Raw genomic sequence first — 6,143 nt, 5'->3', positions numbered from 1 at the left:
GGCCTTCCACAGATATCAACCTAATTATTTATTTTTTCATATATTACACTCTGACTTCAGTTTCCCATCCCTCCTCTCCTCCAAGTTCCTCCTGTCCTCCCCTACTTCCATATACTCCTCCTGCATTTCTCTTAGAAAAGAGCAGGCCTTCCACAGATATCAACCTAAAATGGCATAGCAAGTTGTTGTAAGACTAGGCTATGAGACACCTCCCTCATTTTAAGACTGGATGAGGCCATCCAGTATGAGGAAGCAGGTCCCAAAAGCAAGCAAAAGAGTCAGAGACAGCCCCTGCTCCCACTGTTAGGAGTCCTGGAAAGAGACTAAGCTACACAATTGTAACATATATGCAGAGGACCTGGATCAGACCCATGCAGGCTCCCTGGTTGATGGTCCAATCTCTTTGAGCCTCTTTGAGCCCAGGTTAGATGAATTGTGGAGTTTCTTGTGGTGTCCTTGACCTCTCTGCTCCTGCAATCCTTCTTTCACCTCTTCCTTGAGGTTTCCCCAAGCTCTGCCTAATCTTTGGCTGTGGGTCTCTGCATCTGTTTCCATCAGTTGTTGGGTGAAGCCTCTCTGGTGACAAGTCGGGCTAGGCACCAATTTATGAGTATAGCAAAGAATCATTAGGAATCATTTCATTGACTTTTTTCCAGTTTAGTTCTATCCTAGGTCTCTGGGCTGTTCTGCCTCTGGCTCCTGGCCCTCCAGGCAGTGTCAAGGGTGGGCTCCCTCTTATGGCATGGATCTCAAGCTGGACCAGTCACTGGTTAGCTATTTCCATAATTTCTGCTCCATCTTTACCCCTGTACATCTTGTAGGCAGGAAAACTTTCAGGTCTTAGGTTTTGTAGCTGGCTTGGTGTCCCAATCCTTCCACTGGAAGTCTGCCTAGTTACAGAAGGCTGGTTCAGGCTCTGTGTCTCCCATTGCTAGGAGTCTTAGCTAGGGTCACCCTCATAGATTCCTGGAAGTTTCCAGTGCCTTAGGTTTCTAGCTCATCCCAGAGATGCCCACCCCCCATTCCAGTTGTCTCCCCCAGTGCTCTCTCTCTTTAACAACCTGATCCTTCCTGTTCCTGTCCCTACCCCTCCATCCAGACCTCCCCCCCAACCCAGCCCCATCCACCCACCATGTCTATTGCATTTCCCTGTCACAGTGAAATTCATGCACACACACCCCACCCCAGCCCTCTTTGTTAAGCTTCTCTGGGTCTGTGGATTGTAGCACAATTATTCTTTACTGCACAGCTAATATCTCCTTATGAGTGAGTACATACCGTGTTCGCATGTTTGTCTTTCTGGGGCTGGGTTGCTTCATTTAGGATGATTTTTTTCCCTAGTTCCATCAATTTGTCTGCAAATTTCATGTTGGTTTTTCTTTTTCTTTTTCTTTTCTTTTTTTTTTTTTCTTTTTTTTTACAAGCTAAGTGTACTGGCTGGTTTTGCGTGTCAACTTGACACAAGCTAAAGTTATCACAAAGAAAGGAGTTTTAGTTGAGGAAATGCCTCCATGAGATCCAGCTGTAAGTCATTTTCTCAATTAGTGATCAAGGGTCGGGGTGGGCATTGTGGGTGGTGCCATTTCTGAGCTGGTAGTCTTGGGTTCTATAAGAGAGCAGGCTGAGCAAGCCAGAGGAAGCAAGCCAGTAAAAAACATCCTTCCATGGCCTCTGCATCAGCTCCTGCTTCCTGACCTGCTTGAGTTCCAGTCCTGACTTCCTTTGGTGATGAACAGCAATGTGGAAGTATAAGCCGAATAAACCCTTTCCTCTCCCACTTACTTCTTCTTTTTTTTTTTTTTTGGTTTTTTTTCGAGACAGGGTTTCTCTGTGTAGTCCTGGCTGTCCTGGAACTCACTTTGTAGACCAGGCTGGCCTCGAACTCAGAAATCCGCCTGCCTCTGCCTCCTGAGTGCTGGGATTAAAGGCGTGCGCCACCACGCCCGGCTTCCCACTTACTTCTTGATCATGATGTTTGTACAGGAATAGAAACCCTGACTATGACACTCTATTGTGTAAACGTACCACATTTTCTTTATCCATTCTTTGGTTGACAAACATCTAGGTTGTTTCCAGTTCTTGGATGCTGCAAATAAAGCTGCTATGAACAAGGCTGAGCAAGTGTCCTGTGGAATGATGGAGTGTCCTTTGAGTATACATCTAGGAGTGGTATAGCTGGGTCTTGAGGTAGGTTGATGCTTTGATTCTCAATTTTCTGAAGAACATGTTGTTTTCCAGTGTGACTGTGTATGGTGGAGGAGTGTTCCCCTTGCTCCATATCCTCACTATAATGAGCTGTCACTTGTGTTATTGGTCTTAGCCATTCTGACAGGTGTAAGCTTTGATTTTCATTTCCGTGATGGCTAAGGATGTCAATTTTTTTTCTTTAAGTGTTCCTTGATTCCTTTACTAAAAATTCTCTATTTAGATCTGTTACCCCATTTTTAATTGGATTATTTGATTTGTTGATGTCTGGTTTCTTGTGTCCTTCATATATGTGGGCTATTACTCCTCTATCAGATGTAGAGTTGGTGAAAATCCTTTCCCATTCTGTAAGTTGCTAATTTGTCCTATTGAAAATGTCCTTTGCCCAATAAAAACTTTACAGTTTCATGAGGTCTCATTTATTAATTGTTGATCTTATTGCCCGTGGTATGTTTTGTTCAGAAAGTCATCAGTGTGTTCTATGCCAATGTGTTCTGGGCTATTCCTCAATTCCTCCCATATCAGGTTCAGTATATGGTTTTATGTTGAGGTTTTTGATCCTTGGACCTGAGTTTTGTGCAGGGTGATAGATATGGATCTATTTGCATTCTTCTACATGCTGACAATCAATTACATCAGCACCATTTGTTGAAGATGCTTTCTTTTTTTTCCCATTGTATAATTGTATAATCTTGGCTTCTTTGTCAAAAATCAGGTATCCATAGATGTGTGGATTTATGTCTGTGTCCTTGATTCTAATCTATTGATCAACTTGTCTTTTTATGCCAATACCATGTATTTTTATTTCTATAGCTCTGTAGTAGAGCTTGAAACCAGGGAGGGTCATACCTCTGGAAGTTTTTTAATTGTATAAGATTGTTTCAGCTATCCTGACTTTTTTTTTCTATATGAAGCTGTATATTGTTCTTTAAAGGTCTGTAAAAATTGTGTTGGTGTTTTGATGGGGATTTCGTTCAACCTGTAGATTGCTTTTGATAAGATGGTCATTTTCACTATGTTAATCCTATGGATCTATGAACATGGGAGATCTTTCCATCTTCTGATGTCTTCTTCAACTTGTCTCTTCAAACACTTGAAGTTCTTATTATAAAGGTCTTTCACTTGTTTGGTTAGAGTTATATTATTTGTGGCTACTGTGAAGGGTGTTGTTTCCCTGATTTCTTTCTTAGCCCATTTCTCTCTCTCTGTCTGTCTGTCTGTCTGTCTGTCTCTCTCTCTCTCTCTCTCTCTCTCTCACACACACACACACACACACATATGTATATATATACATATATATATATATATTAATCTTGTATGCAGCTACTTCACTGGAGGTGTCTACCAACTGTAGGAGTTCCCTGGTAGAATTTTTGGGGTTGCTTTTGTATACTATCATATCATCTGCAAATAGCAATACTTTGATTTCCTCCTTTCCAGTTTGTATCCCCTTGATCTCCTTTAGTTGTCTTACTGTTCTGGCTAGAACTTCAAGTACTGTATTGAATAGATTCTACTCCTTACTTTTAAGAAAACTATAGCAAACATGACTTAAGGTTGCCAGGGTGGATAGCAATGATTGTGTAAGGCTCTATCAGGCTGAGCAACCAATTGGAATTCCTGTGACTGCCGAGAATGTCACAACCAGAGGAGTCTTAGCCTCTTCTTCAGCAGCCATTCTTTGCCCACCTCCATGTCTGAACTAACATACATAACATTCTTATGACCATGAGATAAAATTCTACAGGACACACCACAGACCCCTGGGCTTCCCTAGTCCCAGAGCTAAAGATGCCCCCAGGTAACACCTGAACCTACAGCAGAAGTGTCCCTGATTGGCTGGGATTGCAGCAGAAGTGTCCCTGATTGGCTGGGATTACAGCAGACCTGTCCCTGATTGGCTGAGACTACAGCAGAAGTATCCCTGGTTGGCTGGGACTACAGCAGAAGTGTTCCTGGTTGGCTGGGACTGGCTTACATACTGTTTTTCACCAACGTCTTTGGGAAGTGTTGTGATTCATTATTCTCTTCAGAACGTAGAGTTTGGGAAAACACGAGTCTGTATTCTTCTATCGTGATCATTCATATTTGACTCCAGGATAAACTTGTGTTTATGCATTAGCAGAAATGATTATTTTGAACATGAAAAATGTTATCAGCACATACACTGAATGTCCATCACATGATACACACATGTACAAACACATACAAAAACAGACACACACATAGAAACACTTATATATATATATATATATATATATATATATATATATAAAACACATTTTAGTATGAGTTAAAATTATTTGTTTAAACACTTTTAATGTTTTAATCACCTTTAATGATCATCATTTTGATATGATTAATCTATTTGTCATGTCTAAAACTCCTTGTAGCATCTATGTAACAGTTTGAGGGGAGGACATGGGAATGAGGCATTTGGAGACACAGCTGAACTTCTACCTGTGTCTAAATGTAAGAGAAAAGTATGGAGACCCTAATGTTCACAGAGGACAAAGCTACATCAGGCTGGACATCAGGCAGTCAGGGACATCTGGCATATCCACCCTCTGGCCTTTAGGGTCTCAAGGCACAAGCATGGGTGTGTTGAGGTCAAGGGTCACCCTCCAGTATTGCTCCTCGGGTGCTATCCACCTTGTTTTTTGAAGCAGAGTCTTTCACTGACCTGGAACTCATCAAGATGGCTAGGCTTCCAGGTCAGTGAGCCCTTGGGATTCCCTGCCCCTTTCTCCATGGAGCTAAGATCACCAGTGTGGCCTGCAGCAGGTCCTCCGGCTTGCAAGGCAGGCACTTTATGAGTTCAGCCAGGCCCCAGCCCTCCATGTATCCTTCAGATCAGCTCACAAGAGTAATCAGAAGCAGCCTGGGATTTTGATGCTATGAGTTTGCAGCTATCCTAGTCTACATAGCAATTCCAGGATCGCAAAGGTTACATTGTAAGGACTTGTCTGAAACAAGCAACTAATGCATACACACACACACACACATACACACATACACACATATGCAACATATGCAACATATATGCAACACATACACACTCACACACACACATTTGGTTTTCAGCCACTTTTTACATGGTTTTAGGTCACTTTTCACATTATGTGCATGCATATAATGTGCCATATCCCCTCTGTTATTCTTTCTTAGTCCCCTCCCCTTTCCTCTTCTCCATCATCCCCTTTCATATTCATGTTCACCTTTTAAAAGTAGCTCCCCGCCTTTTCCCTTTCTGCCACCGCCATGCCATCCAGACTGAGGAAGATCCAGAAACTCCGGGGCCACAAGAGCCACAGCCACGGCCATGGCCGCATGGGTAAGCACCATAAGCACCCAGAAGGCCTTGGAAATGCTGGAGGCAGGCATCACCGCAGGGTCAACTTTGACAAATATCACCCAGGTTACTTTGGAGAAGTTGGTATGAGGCATTACCACTCGAAGAGCAACCAGAGCTTCTACCCAACTGTCAACCTGGATGAGTTGTGGACGTTGGTCAACGAGCAGCGCGGGCCAATACAGCAAAAAACAAGACTGGAGCTGCTCCCATCACTAATGTTATACGATCAGGCTACCACAAAGTTCTGGGCAAGGGAAAGTTCCCTAAGCAACCTGTCATTGAGAAGGCCAAATTCTTCAGCAGAATAGCTGAAGAGAAGATTAAGGGTGTTGGAGGTGCCTGTGTTCTGGTGGCTTAAAAGCCACACCAGAGGTTAATTAAATGCAAACATTAAAAAAAAAAAAGTAGCTCTCACGCAATCATAATTATATTATTTTAAATTTAATCTTTTATTTAATTATTTATTTAAGCACAATTAATTTTTTTTATTTGTTTGCAGTGCTAGAGACAAAAGCCACAGCCTTGGCACACTAGGTGAGTGCTCTACCACTGAGCTATGTTCTACACCCACTGCCAAAAAACC

At 42.5% G+C, this 6,143-nt stretch overlaps 1 pseudogene; it reads left to right on the top strand.

The window, feature by feature from the left end:
* The first annotated feature begins 5,466 nt into the window (after positions 1 to 5,466).
* LOC110297254 lies at positions 5,467 to 5,918 on the top strand (annotated as a pseudogene).
* The last annotated feature ends 225 nt before the right edge of the window (positions 5,919 to 6,143 follow it).

Source organism: Mus caroli, chromosome 7 (assembly GCF_900094665.2).
Source record: "Mus caroli chromosome 7, CAROLI_EIJ_v1.1, whole genome shotgun sequence".
NCBI lineage: Eukaryota > Metazoa > Chordata > Mammalia > Rodentia > Muridae > Mus > Mus caroli.
Note: the sequence above shows the minus strand (reverse complement) of the source record. Positions and strands in the feature narration are given on the sequence as shown.